This window comes from Silene latifolia, chromosome 2 (assembly GCF_048544455.1).
Source record: "Silene latifolia isolate original U9 population chromosome 2, ASM4854445v1, whole genome shotgun sequence".
NCBI lineage: Eukaryota > Viridiplantae > Streptophyta > Magnoliopsida > Caryophyllales > Caryophyllaceae > Silene > Silene latifolia.
In genome coordinates this window covers 177,966,158-177,985,553 of record NC_133527.1, presented here as the reverse complement: position 1 = coordinate 177,985,553, position 19,396 = coordinate 177,966,158, and positions in this window count along the sequence as shown.

Here is a 19,396-nt window from a genome sequence, read left to right as displayed (position 1 = left end):
CGTCGAGGGTAAGATATACATACCAATTTTATAGTGTTTAATGAACTTTGTTTAAACCCTAATTTGGGGGATTGGGGGTTTTGATGGTTAATTGTGTTTGTTAGTAATTATATGATTATGTGAATAGGAGGAGGATTCGTAGAAGAGCGTTTTTGAGACAGCTGTTAGATCGTCTGCTGCTTGTGATTGCATTTCAGGTAGGGTTTTCCCTACTCAGTATTAGTTACATGATATGTGTGGTGAATTGTGCTGTAGTTAGTGTTGTTGATTGTTTCAGACGATTGTTGAGTTGTATTGTGATTGCTGATTGTCTGCCTGTGTTCTTCGGGGCGTGTCCCTGGCTGAGTGGAGTCACTTGCGGGAGTGGCTTCACGCCCATGATTCGACTTCTGTGGAACCCGCCACAAAAAGAATGTGCACATTAATGGACGTGGGTTATCGCTCGATGGAGATGAGCGGGGATTTGGTGGGTACGGCTGCGGTCCCCCACTGGCGGTGTGGAGTATCTGTTGCGATGGGTACTCTGGCAGAGCTACACACTTTAGTGTGTAGTCAGTTACGTGGAGATTGTTCATGGAGATCGGGGTTCGATGTGACGATTGTGTTGTTTGGTCATTGTTGTATTGTATCTTATTTTGTGTAATTAGACTGACCCCGTTTAATTGTTTTAAAAACTGTGGTGATCCATTCGGGGATGGTGAGCAGTTATTGAGCAGGTTTGACTAGAGGCATTTGGGCTAGCTGGGATGTGTCACTACGAGCTGATTAGAGTCTTCCGCTGTCACACTTTAGTTGTTTAGACCTTTGGTTTTTGAGAACATGTATTGTACCTTTTATCAGTTTGGTTTTGGACTTGTAATCACTTTAAACAGTTTGGCTATTTAAATTATGTTTCTTTATTGTCATTTGATTATCATTGCCTCGGGAAACCGAGATGGTGACGTTCTTATACCTGAGTGGTCCTGGTAAGGCACTTGGAGTATGAAGGTGTCATAAAACGGCCCGACCGACACTGACAAGAAATAGCAGTAAACAAACAACGATCGATGACAACACGAAAATACTCGTATCACAACACGAATTACCGTGCACAGTGCACAAAACCACATCGATAGCCATCACAACTTTTACAATCTCATAACACTGACTCAGCACAACTTCCTTGACCACAAGACTTTATCAAAACCGCTTTACTAGATCACATCGCATCATATTACACGGAATAACAGATAATAACCTTATGAATATTATCCATACCATGACTCTTGAGGCCGGAACCTCACACCATTACTTACAGATATCATACATACACATATAAGTATAACATATGACGCGGAACACACATATAACGACTCGTAACTATCACGCCACACCATTACTCGTGAGGCCAGGACCTCACACAAAGTTTTACACACCTCATGGACCCATACTCGAATCTAACTAGCCAATCCTGATCACGTAAGTTACCACTTGATAAAGAATACATCTCGCCCGTGATTAACTCGTACGTCCCTCCTATCACATTCTCCCATTCACCTAACTATTACTTCCTGACAAATGTAACCATACCGTTAATACTCAACTGCTAACACCCGCCTCCTATAACCATATTTCATACTCCCTCACAACCATACATATTAATCCGGCCTTTACAACAATCAACCTCTTTAGAATATCTATTTTTCCTATTTATCATCACCCTTAGCCAATAGTGACAATACCACAACACCACCATTGTTCATGTGGCTACTCTCTTACTATCACTTCTTAATGTAACAATCGTTTCCTCTCTTTGGTTCTCATCCCAATAACGAATATCAAACCCACCAACAAAATTTACCTCACATTATTTCCAATTCTATCCTTTATCGTATCGTCACCTAACTCTCCACCAAAATCTCAGATCGTGCAAACACTCTGCCAGCTTCTTACTCCCTTAATACCTCGAAACTCATGGCTAACACGTCGTCCTGTACTCCTATATAACCATTAACTCACACCCTCTAATGAGGCTATCGTACATTTCCGCAATTTCCTACTTACTTCCATCCCTCTTTCCCCCTTTTCACGCAGTAATACCAAGTAATAATTCATCTCCTTCCTCTTTCTACCTAACTCTTTAATAATTTGTTTATTTTCTCGTAGCTCCACAACCCTAATTCCATTAATTCATATCAATATCTTATCATTCTTTTTATCATTTATCCTCTCTCATCTTGCTTCTCTCTCACCCTTGTCACCATCAAGTCTACACACTAATGGTTACTCTTCAATTAGTCGTATCTCTAGAAAACCAAAAATTTACCTCATACCGATAATTACCCAAGGAATTACATACTATGCTCACCTCTAGATATTCCAAATTCTCAAACTCGACCACTATCTACCCATCGCGGCATAACTCGATCTCACTATACACCATCCGTTTCCATCTCTCTATAGCGACCTTTTATCACATACATCCTTAGCCAAGTCAATACTAACCGTCTCCCTCCATAAATCCTTACACATACCACTATGTCACTATTCATATCCCTCATCTCAATCTTTCATTATCACGTTTCTTTACACTACATCATCCTTGCCCATATATACTTACTTTTATATTACTCAACACACGACTATATCACTCACCATATCTCACAAAACATGCTCTTTACCTCGATTAGCTCATCATTCTTCCCTTTCTTTTTTCCACTCTCTCTCACAACCACATTAACACATGTCTTCCTTATCCAACACATATCCCTCATAAGCCGGCACTCTCTCTATCATAGCATTCGGTAACTTACGTATCAAGACCGTCACATATATAAAAGAATGCGTTCAGACTCAAAACATACATGTGCACGTACTCCACGACTCAAAAAAAATGTAAGAACATAGCCACCGACTCAAAATTAAGGTGAAAATATAGCCACCAGCTCAAAATGGTCGCCCACTGAGGTACTCGGTCGAGTACGTGGCATACTAGGCCGAGTACAGGGTACTCGGTCGAGTAATGAGACTACTCGGCCGAGTTAACGACTCCATAAGCTAAACAGAATTATCACAGAGAGATTACTCGGCCGAATATGGTATACTCGGTCGAGTATAAAAGATACTCGGCCGAATAGGGACTACTCGGTCGAGTATCGGCGCAGTTCTCAGCACCGTTCAGTAATCGTAAAACAGTCATATCTCACTCGTTACTTGGTCATTCGGGGCGTGTGACCTATCATTAGAATCGTAAGAAGACAAGCTATCACCTCCAATTGGAATTACAACAATATCATTTCTAGAACTCGACTTATGACAGTTTTAAGATAGCCCTTCCATAATCGGTCTTCATACAAATCAAATTTTCTAAACCAAAACAATTTGAACATGCATAAGGCAACAACAACAACTAAATACTTCAAGAAACCAGTACATAATTAAACTCTTATCATACCCACTTGAAAATTAAAAACGACATTCGTATATATATTTAGACGCATGCCCTTAATCACATGTTACTACCAACAAACCAAACATTAACATCATCATGATCATATACACATGAACCACTACTATTTTGAAAGCCATGTATTAAACAGGTAACATGCTCGACATATATCATGCTCAAGATCTATCGTATACAAATTCACAATTCATCCTTCATATATTACCACGTTCCAACACTTTCACCATTCCTCCAACAACTTCACAAGATTCACGTTATAGGTATCAAACATACATGACTCAAACATACAACAGTTTCCCCCCATGTGACCGGCTTGAGATCGTAAGGGCCTTAATGCGACTTCGGGACGTCTCCCAAGTCTTTGCGGTAGCTCCAAACAACTCTCTCCGGATTCATTTTATTTAGACTCCCTAAGTTCATTGGGTTTATTAGTTTTAGGTGCCGGGATCGTGGCTCTGATACCACTTTGAAATACCCCCTCATACCAAGGTACCTTACCAAGGACTACCCTAGCATGAAAGGCTGTTACCATCTCGGTTGCCCGAGGTAAGTATATATATCAAAAGCAACAATCCAAAAACACATTTATTAAAGTATAAAGAGTTAGCGATTACATTATCTCAGACCAACTCAAATATAAAAGTATAAGGTCTCAATACAACTGAAATCAAAGACAACTAAACTGGTAACAGCGGAAGCTAGACTCGAAGTGATGACTCCCCATGACTGTCCCATAGCTAAACATCTGCATTACTTGTCATAATCTGCTCACCATCCCCGAATGGATCACCGCAGGTTTTACAAAACAACAACACGGGGCCAGTTACTGCATAATTAAGATAAGACAAACAAATAATGTAACCGGTTGATCATCCTCCACAGTAACTAACTATACACCAAAGTGTATATCCCTGCCGGATTACCCACCGCAACAGGTAATCCACTCCGCCGGTGGGGGACCGCAGCCCATCCCCACCAAGTCCAGCTCATCAACGAGCGACTATCAATCCCTGTCCCTTAATGTGCACATCCCCTCCCGTGACGGGTTCCACGGAGGGCGAACTAGGGTGTGAAGCCACTCCCGCAAGTGACTCCACCACAATCACACACACCACAGCATCACAGCTGTCACAACACCACAACCGTCACAACACAACCACATCACCACCGTCACCACAACACCCATACTCCGATGATCAACAGATAACAACAATTACAAAACAAACACAATCTTAATCAATCAACAGTAACTGAGTAGGGGAAACCCTACCTTTTCGCAATCCGCTATGCTGCAATCAATCATACAATATGCATAACAAATACCACATCATCACCTACAACAATGATAATCAACAATCAACACACATATGATGACCAAACCCTAAACCCCCAAATGACCCAAACTAGGGTTTACTAACTTATAAGAATGACAAAAGATCAATAAGGATAAGACACTTACTACGACGATCGACACGGAATAAGATGCTAGAACCCACAATCGACGACCTTTGCCTTGGAATTGATGAAGATGATTAGAAGAGAATGAAACGTAGTTTATGTTTTGGAAGAAAAATGGCTTTAGAAACTGACGAACGATTATATATAACCTCTAATCATTTTAATCAAAACCGCGGAAATAATACCCGTCAGGCCGGATACTCGGTCGAGTATAGACTATACTCGGCCGAGTATCCTCTACTCGGTCGAGTATTCATCATACTCGGCAGTAGCCAAACAGACTCCACGACACACACTACTCGACCGAGTAGACCATACTCGGTCGAGTACCAACTTATAAAATCCATAGTATTACAGGCCCGAATCACGATCACGTCAACAAACAAACCTGTACTTAACCATCTCCCCATATGACCAAAGAATATCATATGAATCAACACAGGCCACCCAAAGATAGGTGACAATTACACAGACACACAAACGTCAGTAACGATAAAAGAAAGTGTGACGCGACTCAAGTGCGTAAGTCAACAATATGACCATGATATGAATGACACACAATTATCCAACCGTCACGCCGGTACCGGGACAGCCCAGACGTACCCACAACCACTGGTGCCAGGAACACGTCCACGACACAATACTCACACAAGGTACTCCGAACATGTCGGTGGTACCGGGCCCAAGAGCGACTCGGGTCCCCTGTCAGACGTCGTGCCTCACCCACACACGTCCCTCCAAGACTCAAGTCATTAATGTGCATATTCCTATTGGGGTGGGAAACCCCAATAGGCGACTCAAGCGGAAGACGGTCTCTCAACTTTCCGTCTCCATAGAACAATTAACCAACCAACACCGCAATATCCTCCAATATACATGACAAACACAATAAATGCAAGGTACCGTATAACATGCCAATTATCGACTCATTAAATTCAATTAATGATAAACAACTCATTGAACAAATAGACACATTATCGAAACTGAGTAGGATAAACCTACCTTTAAGCAAGCTTCATAAGTAAATCCAAATCCAATAATAATACCGCTCCATAAAACCGTCACCTAAATATAACAATTAAATAAAATAATTACTAATCTAATCTAATCTAGTTAAATTATATAATTAAATAACTAATTATAATATATGATTTAATATAATTAAATCCGAACCCCAATTCAAACTCCTGCCCAAAACCCGTCTCGCTCACAACCGCACACTCCCTCCCTAACTCCAGCAGCCACCACCTCAACCACCACCTACCGCTGCCACCGTCGCCACCACCACCAGCCACGGTGGACCACGGCCAGCAGCAAAACAACAACAACAACACACGAAACCCATCCTCAGAATACACACGACACACACCCTCACCACCACCAAGCCGCCACCTCCGGCCACCACCATGGCGCCCTTGACCCTCCTCGCCACCAGCAGCCACCGGCCATGACGACAACAACAACAGCCACGACAACAATCAACAACAACAACAACAACCACAACAACTGACCCATATAAACCACCCACCTTGGCCACCACCGGCCACGGCAGCCTCCCCCACCGTGTCCCCTGACCACGGCGACACCAGCATCAACCACCATGACTGAAACAACCACCAACAACACCCTCGACAACACCCCAAAACCCGCGTCCGTACATCCTCTTTTTCTCCCTCGATTCCGCCACCTACAGCCACTCATTCCACCACCTATAACCACCACTATACTCCCCTCCTAACCCTCGACACAACCACCCCATAACCACCCTAAGTCAGCCACGGTAAAAGGGTTAAAATCCCAGCCCTAAACCGAGTCACACAAACCTAGATCTACTCGGTCCAACTCGTTTTTGGTTGTCAACGGTGGTCAAACGACGGGTCAAAGACGGTCAGAGGCGAGTCGGGGTCAAGGTGGTCAACGGTATAAAAATAATCCCAAAGTTCTTCATTCGATTCTCACCACTTCATCACCGTTTGTACTTTCTCTTTCCTAAATTTCTGAATTATTACATCTACTCCCCCTAAAATAGAACTTCTTCCCGAAGTTCGGCTATCAAACCTTAAACTGCGATCTCATACGCTCGTTATTAAATTCCACAAATGACTATGTTTCAGGTTCAACACACTCTCTTACCTATTGCAAATCCATTATCAAATCTCGTATCGTCTTATGCCATTGCTATAATCCCAATCTAGAAACCTCTCTAGAAGTCTCTCTACGGGTACCCCTACGAGCCTCCCAAAGGTCAAGCGTCAGGTCTAACCCACGGTTTGAAACTCTAATCTCATAGATAACTTTTAACTCATGTCGGTTATATGAATACGTATTTACCACGAGGTATTACTCGATTATTACTGCGTATCTATATCACGTCAATCCTCATGCTTTCACATGTATGCACATCAAAACACCAATTATGCGAATTCTAGGAAACAATCAGTTAATGGGAAGTTTCTTGTCATTTGACTCAACATGATTAACATTCCCAATTCCGGACCTCATGCCACGCATATACCGCGTCAAATCCATCACATGATTACACATATGTTTCCATATCCGTTCCCATCCATCATCAACCTTTCCGCTTATACGGAAGGCCACAATCACTATCATGCAAAGACCACTATGCGGCACATAATTTGCATTTTATCTTACTTTTACACAACAAAACAAAATCACGTCGATTAACACATATCCAACAAGATTATCACCTCATTTCTCATCCAATTACACATGTTAAATCACGATTTCCATTTAATTGCAACATGCCACTCAAGATGATCAAACGTAAACAATTCACAAGGTCTCATTCATATAGGGTCAACATATTTATCCAAAACAAACCAACCAATATAAATCACGAAAATAAGGGTATACACTCCATACTAGGTCGAGTATAAAAAAAACAAGGGTCAAAGCAGACCACTCGGTCGAGTATAGGAGGCCACTCGGCCGAGTAGGCGGCCACTCGGTCGAGTGCATGATGCACTCGGTCGAGTGCCACCTGGGCAGAATTTTTCATTCTCTAACTCATTCCCAAGCTTTCCTATTTCATCACTCAATTAGGAACCACAACTAGATCACGATGTACACTGTGGGTGTTTCACTTGACGATTGCCTATGTTTCACTTGACGATTGGGAGGCAACTTCACAAACAACATCTATACTACCGCTCATAGTACAGAATTTCACCAACTACTTTCACACGTCATGTATGCATACTTAAATCAAACGGTTACGCTATATAACACCAATGATCAAGTACCTCAACAGTATGATTTAATCCTCAAACATTATATGTCGCACTCTTACTCTCATGATGTGAAAACCAAGCTTGGTAATACTAAATCCACAACTTTATCTCACAAATAACATTCCCCGAAAACTCGGCTTTAAAAGGGCAATCTCGTTTCTTTGTCTCACAAAATAACATCCCCCGAAAAAGGCCAACGTCGGCATAATAATATGATCGTCACTTACCATATCACAACCTTGTATGGGCTAACTCATACACCTAGTGTTTTCAAATTCCTAACTTGATGTTTATACATAATTCCACACTTCAACCCTTCACCCGAATCCCCTAATTGCATCAATACCGCTAGGCAACGAACAGACACTATATGCGCCTAGTTTCCATTCCATGTTCTCTTTCCCACAATAGTTACACCACCATATAACCGAACCCAAATTATTTCTAACACATTATCCAAGGTTTCAACCAATACTATTCTCATTCATCACATGACCTACCATTCACGATGCCGTACATATGCCTCTCTTCCTCAAAGTCAATAACCACGCCAATTATAAAATTTACCTAAATTCCAATAAAATACGTGTTTTATTTAAAATCCTCAAGATGCAACACTCACTCATCCTACATTATTAGCAGTCTTTATCCTCATGGCTCATCGACTCACGCCCGTTTCACATCCTCTCCAACACAACCATATATACCTATGCGTCTCCACTCATCACGACTATATAACCCCCCCCCCCCCCCCCCGGGGCAGACTAGGCATTGACTCACATATAAGCAAAACAACACATTATTAGTAAAATGACAACATTATGAGACAAGAAAACCATGTTTTAAACATGAACATGTAAAAGTTAATCGTATACCCTATGGTACAAAATTGGCGAAATTTTGAGATAGGATTCTCAAAGTAAATCAATGCATAGCACTATTAACAAAATTGAAGTCATATCAATTAAATCGAGAAAACTTTAGAGCAAAATTTTCAAATTCTAAGAACTTACCCAACATTGTTAAACAACATTTGGATCAACACATTACTACATCAACAAGGACTAAGTGCCAACAAACAATTAAGTCACATTGGAGAGCAAAAATCAAGATTATTCACTTTTCGATGAAATTTCAAAGGATTTTGGATAACACCTTAAAAATGAAATTTCGATTCAAAATGATACATGCCGTCACTAACCAAGATGGTGCCTCACTAGTTAATTAAACTAAGCTTCAAACACTAAAAATCGAAATTTTGGAACAAACATTAAGGTTTCAGGAAATTTAGGAACGAAAATTTCAAGGCAATTTTCAACATACGATAAAGGTTAGTAATAACAACCAAATTTTGATCCTTGTTAAACCATCAACCAAGCAACAAATATAAAATCGAATTATCGACTCAATAACATATATTTTCGAGTTCATAAAAAAAAATTAGGTAAAATTCAACATGAAATTTTTATACTTGACATCACGGATGGTGGGAAGGAGGTGATTAACATCATAAATCTAACCAAAACATGGAATTAATTGACAAATTTGAAGGGAATAGCGTGGATTTAAACGAAACCAAATTGGGGAAAAATTAAGGACAATGAGAAAACCACTCAAGTTGTTTAATTAACAAGAATTAAGAGAATAAGATGGGGTAGAAAATTTAAGTCCAAATAATAACATCAACAATGGAGTCTTGGAAAAATTTTAAAATTAATTTGGGTACTTTTTGTTACGGGAAATGATGAAGAGAATGCAAAAATAAGGTAATAACACAATTTTTTTTTAACAAATTCACAGCCCAGAAACTGGCACTCGGTCGAGTGACTCACTTCCAAAAACTTGAAAGTTTCTGGAAATTGGTCCACTGGGTCGAGTGACTGGTACTCGGTCGAGTACTAGCTTGCACTCGGGTGGGTGCCTCTCTTTGGTTTGCAATTTCCGACTAAGAATTATTATGCTTATACTATCGGTTATGTTACCAACAATTACTACTAATCACATCCGACTACGGCATTAGCGAAAATCAAACATATATACGACATGAAAAATGCGAAAGAACGGGGCTAGTGCCTCTCACACTCTAACACGTAATAGCCATTCATCAAAACACACGATACATATGAATAATTACATTCAAAAATCTACATGCTATCGCAGTTCATTTGAGTGAACAAAACAGATAAGATGTTCAACAAAATCATAACATGTATACATTCATGCAACATGTCACTTCGCGTTTCCCGACTCATAACCGCCCACATAGTGACCAACCAAAGCAATAGGTTCTATTTTTAAAATGAGGGATCCTTCTCACCCAAAACCGACCTCCTATTGAACTCAAGTCGTGTTCATTTTATTAGACACACCTAGGTTCATTTAGTTCATTGGTTTAGGTTCCAAAATCGTCGCTCTGATACCACTTTGTAACACCCCAACTATCCGGCCAAGATAATTAGAGCGTTACCATCTCGGTTTCCCGAGGCAGTGAAATAGGAATTACAACTAAGAAACTTTATTAAATAAATAACAAGTTTAGTTATTACAATGTAAACTAATAAATGAAATACAACTCGTCTATGACTATGCCATCTTTCTAGTGACTATGTACTCGACTCCAAAGTCCGTAGCGCGGCCCGAATCCCGATCACGTCAACAAACAAACTTGTACTTAACCTGCTCCCCATATGACCAAATAATATCATATGAATCGACACAGGCCACCCAAAGATAGGTAACAATTACACAGACACACAAACGTCAGTAACCATAAAAGAAAGTGTGACACGACTCAAGTGCGTGAGTCAACAATATGACCATGATATGAATGACACACAATTATCCAACCGTCACGCCGGTACCAGGACACTCCCAGACGTACCCACAACCACTGGTGCCAGGAACACGTCCACGACACAATACTCACATAAGGTACTCCGAACACGTCGGTGGTACCGGGCCCAAGAGCGACTCGGGTCCCCTGCCATACGTCGTGCCTAGGGATGGCAATGGGTAGGGTTTGGGTAGGGTCCGCCTAGACTCGGACCCGGACCCGAGATTTTCCCTTTGGACCCGTACCCGACCCAGACCCGCAAGGGTCTAAAATTTGAGGACCCATGCCCGGACCCTATGGGTAAGGGTAGGGTGCTGGTCTGTGGTCCGAGTTTCAGCCACTTTAGTAACAAGATTAATAGCTATGGGTCTATAATATTAAAAAAAAAATTCATACTACTTTAACATTATGAGTTTATTAATCTGCCGTTAATGGTGGTTGTCGGTCGCCGCCTATTAGAGAGGTAGTTGACAGTCGCGTATCAGTGCTGTGGTGGTGGTTTTCTTGTGTCAGTGGTGGAGTGGTGGTATTGTCAGAAGAGTTTGGTTGGGTTTTATCACTTTATGGGATGAGGGAAGAGAAAGAGACATTAGTTGAGTTTCTACAGTCTGCCAGTATGGATTCAGAAAAGTTGTGATTTTGATTTTTTTTTCTTTAATAAAGGGTCTAAGGGTCGGGTATGGGTCTCATAACTTAGACCCGGACCCGAAATATTTTCTTAAGACCCATACCCGACCCATATCCATTGGGTCTGAAAAAATGAGACCCATACCCGGCCCATTAGGGTCCGACCCTCAGGGTCTGGGTTGGTTCCACGACACACTGCCATCCCTAGTCGTGCCTCACCCACACGCGTCCCTCCAAGACTCAAGTCATTAATGTGCATATTCCTATTGGGGTGGGAAACCCCAATAGGCGACTCAAGCGGAAGACGGTCTCTCAACCGCCTTCCGTCTCCATAGAACAAGTAACCAACCAACACCGCAATATCCTCCAATATACATGACAAAACACAATAAATGCAAGGTACCGTATAACATCCCAATTATCGACTCATTAAATGCAATTAATGACAAACAACTCAATTAACAAATAGACACATTATCGAAACTGAGTAGGATAAACCTACCTTTAAGTAAGCTCCATAAGTAAATCCAAATCCAATAATAATACCGCTCCATAAAACCGTCACCTAAATATAACAATTAAATAAAATAATTACTAATCTAATCTAATCTAGTTAAATCTATAAAATTATATTAAAAGGGTAACCATAAAAGGCCACGTAGACAAAGCCACATAGGCGAAGAAAAAGCCACGCGTGCATTACGAATGCCACATCTATAAATCTATATAATCTATACTATATAATTAAAAGACAATTTAATACATTTAATTTTTCGCCATGTAGGATTATCATAATTAAATTCTATTAATTTATATTGTTAATATTAAGGCTACTTTAATAAATTTATTAAAATTCATTATAAAGTTTAGTAATATTTTTTTTTATGTGGAAACCATAAGATCGTGATTTAAATTATAAAAATAAATTAAGAATTTAGTCTCGTCATTTAAATCATTCAATTTGTTCATCTAACTCCTCCTTAACCATAAATATAGTAGCTAAAAGGTCTTATATAGTAAATAAAAAATCTAATAATTTGGATTATAAAGCTACTAATATCTACAAATTTATAAATATAATTAAAAGAAAAACCAAAATATCTATCATCATCAATATGTCATATTTTAACTATATAGTTAAAAGGCAACTTAATACATTTAATTTTTTTCCATGTAGGATTATCATAATTAAATTCTATTAATTTATATTATTAATATTAAGGCTACTTTAATAAATTTATTAAAACTCATTATAAGATTTAGTAATATTTATTTTTGTGCGGAAACCATAAGAACATGATTTAAATTAGAGTAAATTACAAAGTACTCTCTTATATAGTCATCTTTTTTTAAATAACTCCCTTTTATAATTTTTTATTCAAATAACTCCCTTATAAAACTTGTTTTTCTACAAATCAATGCCTCTTCACCGGAATAGGTAATTTATTTTTTATAATTTGATCGATTTATCGTTCTTATAACGTAATAACTACATCGCTACTATGTTTTCATAACTTGTGACCAATTCCAAATCTCTCTCAAATATAATACACTCAAATCATACACTCTGAACGAAGAACAATCAAGCATAAATTCATCATTTTGTCTTATTTTAAAGAATAACATAGTAAGCAAATAGGCAGAATAGGTAATTTAGCATCTTATATAAGTGAAAAATGAAGGAAAAAAATGAATTTTTGGCCGAAAAATTCAAAAATAAGTCTCATTCCGGTGAATAGGCATTGATTTGTATAAAAACAAGTTTTAAAAGGAGGTTATTTGAATAAAAAATTATAAAAGGGGGTTATTTCAAAAAAGTCGATTATATAAGAGAGTTATTTATAATTTACTCTTTAAATTATAAAAATAAATTAAGAATTTACTCTTATCATTTAAATCATTCAATTTGTTCATCTAACTCCTCCTTAACCATAAACATAGTAGCTAAAAGGTCTGATATGTAGTAAATAAAAAAATCTAATAATTTGGATTATAAAGCTACTAATATCAACAAATTTATAAATATAATTAAAAGGAAAACCAAAATATCTATCATCATCAATATGTCATATTTTAATTACATATACAAGACAACTTTTTAAATGACTTTCATGCAAAGTGGAGTTTGTAAGAAAATAATAATAATAATAATAATAATAATAATAATAATAATAATAATAATAATAATAATAATAATAATAATAATAATAATAATAATAATAATAATAATAATAATAATAATAATAATAATAATAATAATAATAATAATAATAATAATAATAATAATAATAATAATAATAATAATAATAATAATAATAATAATAATAATAATAATAATAATAATAATAATAATAATAATAATAATAATAATAATAATAATAATAATAATAATAATAGCATAGCATTTCTGGTCGAACCCGCCCAACTTAACTAAGAAGAACCGAACCTGACAGACACATCTTTTTCCCTTCGTAAATAGGGGAGGGTACTCTGAGTAGTGGGTACCTTGTAGGACCTCGACTCGCCTACTCGGGTCTTGTATGAATATGCAGGAAGGGGTGCTCCTAGGTGTGTGTAGGAGTTGTGTTTGTTCGCGAGAATGGATTCCTCGTCAAGTAAGTTTGGAGGGTGTGGACACACTTGCGCGAATTCAGGTAACGGCTACAAGGAAGAAATCGAAAGGAAACTGTACCCAACCAGGGATTGACGTAAACTCGTAAGCTACCGAGGGTAGGGATAATCGTCCAGGTCTTATTGTGAAACAAAAAAGCCGCCCCGCCACAGCAGGCGGGTTGGTTCCTCTGTCGTCACCGGGGAGCTCTTGGCGAGGAGACCTTAGGATAAGTTGCTAAAACAAACGGGAGGAGAGGCTCGACCCGTTCAGTCAAATTCCGTAGGTGCGATATTGGAGGAGTTCAGGGCTAAGGACTGGAGCTTTATTCCCACTCCCAGAGTAGAGTAGTCTGTCTTCAGTAGTTCGCTTGGAAAGTAGTTTTTCGTAAGCAGGTTGGTACATCGCGGGTGAAGGCGCAGGATTAGCTTCTTCCCTTTATAGTGGCTTCTGTCATTTTCACAGAAAAAAAAGAATTCCCCCTATCTCTACTTCTGCTAACGAACGCTATAATTGGGATATCGAGAAAGAGGGTAACTTTTGTTTCGAGCTGTCTAATTAGAATATGAAAAACTATCTCTCTTCACATGCGTTCGAGTAGCTGAAACTCCTTCTTTTGTGGTTGTGCCTAAAGCTTCAACTTCTTCTTCCTCTGGTCCAGTCCCAAGCCTAAATAGGAGATTTCCTGCTGGTTTTCCTCTGAGACCTAACTCGTCCGATGCTTACGTGCGGTTCCTATCTCAGGGTTGGGGCAGACTATGAACGGGAGGACTTACCGTAGTGTGCTGGGGTATCGTCTGGGTGTTCCGTTATTCACGGTATCTAGGCCCTGTCCTGCTTGCTCTCGGGTTTTTGCTGGGGATGTTTTGGGGACCACGCTGTTTCTTGTCTCTTGTCTTGTGGGCGTTAAACATCGGCATAACCTTGTCCCGGACACTCTTTTCGACATCTCTTTATAGATCCGTATTCTTGTGGGAAGGAGGTTGATATCGGTTTGGTTGATGGGCATGGTGGCACTCTTCGTCCAGCGGATTTAATGCTTTATTCTTGGGACAGAGGGCGTGATGTGTGCGTCGACCTGACAGGTTCTTCACCTTTGACTCGGGGCCCGGGTTGGCGCTTTTGTGCTTGGGGCCGGGTTGTCGGCCATCTTTGCTCAAAAAAGTGTGCTAAGTATGGGGATTTGTGCGCGGTAGCGGGTTATGGTTCCCTACCTTTCTCTTTCTCTTCACTCGGGGAGCTGGGGTCGGATGTTGTTGCCTTGCTCAAGCGGATCCAGAAATTCTCGGTATCTCCGGATACGGGGGCTCGGGTAGCCGCTTACATTTTTACTAGACTTAGCTTTGCTATTGCTAAGGGTGTGGGAGCCCAGATTGTCTCTCGGCTCCCCACCAATTTCATGTAAACCTTTTATTTTTATTTTAATGAAAGCTGCGCGCATTTTATAATAAAAAAAAAAATAAAATAATAATAATAATAATAATAATAATAATAATAACAATAATAATAATAATAACAATAATAATAACAATAATAATAATAATAATAATAATAATAATAATAATAAAATAATAACAATAATAATAATAACAATAATAATAATAACAACAATAACAACAATAATAACAATAATAACAATAATAATAATAATAATAATAATAATAATAATAATAATAATAATAATAATAATAATAATAATAATAATAATAATAATAATAATAATAATAATAATAATAATAATAATAATAATAATAATAATAATAATAATAATAATAATAATAATAATAATAATAATAATAATAATAATAATAATAAGGGTAGAGTTAAAATGAGAACGGGGCTTATCGTGAGAACCGTGAGAACAACTCTCAACCGTCCATCAAATAAGACTCACTACTGAGATTAGACGCGCATTTGCTCTTAAAATTTCACGGAAAACATAAAATAAGAGTGTACATGTCAGCAATATCAAGCCTACGTAACAAAATCAAACCACACGAAACAAAATCAATCGATTTCACCATTAATCCTTCCTTAATTTGTAAATTTTTGTCTTTCGATATCAAATTTAGTGATCTAAAATCGTTTATTCATCATCAATTGCTGTGTTCGAAGCGCAAATCAGAGTCAATTTGTTCAAACTTTTGCATTCATCGGCTATTCAGTTATTTCAAGATCAAAACTTTGTAAGAAAAATCGGAATTGATTTCGTCATTCATCCGGAATTATTGTTTTCTACAGTCAATATTGAGGTATGTTCATTCAATATTATTTAATTCGTTTACGAATCGATGTTAAAGTTGAATTTGATTAAATTCAACTTAATTTGGATTTGATTAAATTTAATAAACTAGATGTAATGCACGAAACCACAAAAACATTAATTTTATAATGAAAAGTGTTAAATTAGGGTTTATAGTTTGTTTGTTTGGTTTTAGAAGGATGATAAACGCAAATGTACTTTGTGGTGAGAAACAATGTACTAAAAATAATGAGAAAGGAAAAGTGTGCAATTTGAAGTAATCGAAAAGTAATTTTGCATGTAAAAATAATGTCTTTGTGTTGGGTCGTGTTGTGTTGTCTTGTACACGTTTCATAAGGAAATGTCCAATCAGTCTTAGTGAAATGTGCATTATATATAATAAGTATGTGCATGTGATAATTACGTTTTGCAAGTGGTCTTGCAACTGTTCAATATGTCAAATGACGGATTGTAAGTTTTGCTTAAGTAGTGAAAAGACACAACTATTCACCTTAATTTCAATATTAATTCTAAATGTACATTATATTAATTATAAAAAAACATGTTCCATCAAATAAATTGTCCACTATCTATAGTATATTCATAATTTGCATTTTCTCGATAATTAGGTGCAACTAAAATATCATTATGCACTTTGTTTGGAAAATGTACATTATATAATATTAAAAGGTACATTAAATTATTTAAAAAAGAACATGGAACATTATTTGGAAAATAAATGTGCTTTCAGTTTAATTCAAATGTCCATTACGTATATTTATAGTGTGAATATACTGTTTTATGCGAGACATTTAACTAACATAGATAACTTCTCCCAATTTATTAATTACCATGATTATGTTTGTGCCAGTTGAAAAGACACAACTGTTCACCAAATTTAATCTCTTATACTGATTTAATCCACTATATAAACCAACGAGTACACAATTACTTTTCCATCTTACCTTCATTTCTAAACCCTTTTCCAATAACCAAAACTTTTAATCTCTTCAGAAAAGTATTTAATTTTCTTAAAAAAAAAAACAATGGACTACTCAAAATGCACGATATTTGCCTACAAGAATGATGCTCACAAAGAAAATTTCATGAGGCATTATAGGGATTGGAAAGTAAGCCAGTTTTCTTCAAACTGGTTTGATGGAGATGACATTCCTGTGGAGATGGATGTACCATCTCCCAGTAGTCCTTTACATTATTTCCTTACTACTAAGCCTTTGCTCGAAATTTTGTTTGAGCGACTTGGGAGGGAGGAAAAGAAAAACATGGCAATGGTGTGCAAGGGCTGGTCGAAGTGGTTCCTTATAGGATCAGAGTCAGAGGTAAAGGAAAGGGATTATTATCGAGGGGCGGCTCGGGAACAACAAAATGGTATAATCACCATCACAAAGGATCAGCGTCTCCTAGAAAGATTCTCGCTGCGGGACTCTATCTAGTCGTGCAGAAATAATTAGACATCATAAACAACAAGCACGACAATTTAGAAACTGAAGAGAAGAATATGAAATTGGTTTAGAAATATATTAAGTTAGTTTTCTATTTTATTGTTATTTTGTATTATCTTGTGTTTTTTTTTTTTTTTTTTTCGAGTATAAGCCTTAGTAGGCTTTATCATTTTGAAAGCCTTAAATGGCTTTTGTAAATATTTTACTAATATTAATGAAATAGTATTGTGTCTATTTGTTTGTTTATTGTCATTAGAATTCAATACATTTTATATATGCTCTATCAAAATGGACAACAATATTTCCTATGAACATTAGCAATAAAATAAATGTTCCTTTAAAGGCATGATAATGGACATTCGAAGGAATACATTATATATGAACCTTTATTTGTACGAAATAACTTGCTTATGTGGTGAAAAGACGCAATTATTCACATTAATTTGAATATTACTTCTAAATGTACATTATATTAATTATAAAAAAACATGTTCCATAAAATAAATTGTCAACTATATATATTCGTAATTTGCATTTTCTCGATAGTTAGGTACAACTAAAATATCATTAAGCATTGTTTGGAAAATGTACATTATATAATATTAAAAGGTACATTAAATTATTTAAAAAAGAACATGAAACATTATTTGGAAAAAAATGTGAATTCAGTTTAATTCAAATGTCCATTACGTATTTTCATAATGTCCATATACTGTTTTATGCAATAGATTAAACTAACATAGATAACTTCACCCAATTTATTAATTACCATGATTATGTTTGTGTCAGTTGAAAAGACACAACTGTTCACAGAATTTAATCTCTTTTAATCAATTAATCCACTATATAAACCCAAGAGTATACAACTAGTTTTTCATCCTACCTTTTCCAATAACCAAAACTTTTAATCTCTTAAGAAAAGTACTTAATTTTCTTAAAAAAAAAAAAAACAATGGACTACTCAAAATGCCTGATAGTTCCCTTCAAGAATGATGGTTACAAACAAAATTTCATGGCCCATTATAGGGAATGGAAAGTAAGCCAGTTTTCTTCAAACTGGTTTGATGGAGATGACATTCCTGTGGAGATGGATGTACCATCTCCCAGTCGTCCTTTACATCAATTGCTTACTACTAAGGATTTGCTCGAGATTTTGTTTGAGCGACTTGGGAGGGAAGAAAAGAAAAACATGGCCATGGTGTGCAAGGGTTGGTCAAAGTGGTTCCTTATAGGGAACGACCCAGAGGTAAAGGAGAGGGATTATTACCAAGGCGCGGTTCACGAAAATGAAAATGGTGTGATAACTATCACAAAGAATAATCGGATGCTTGAGAGATTCTGCATGTGCACAACTATGACTAATCGTGCAGAAATAATTAGACATCACAAAAGACAAGAACGACGATTTTTAAAGGAAAGAGAAGAAGAATATGAAATTGAGGAACAGTCTGAGGATGAGAATT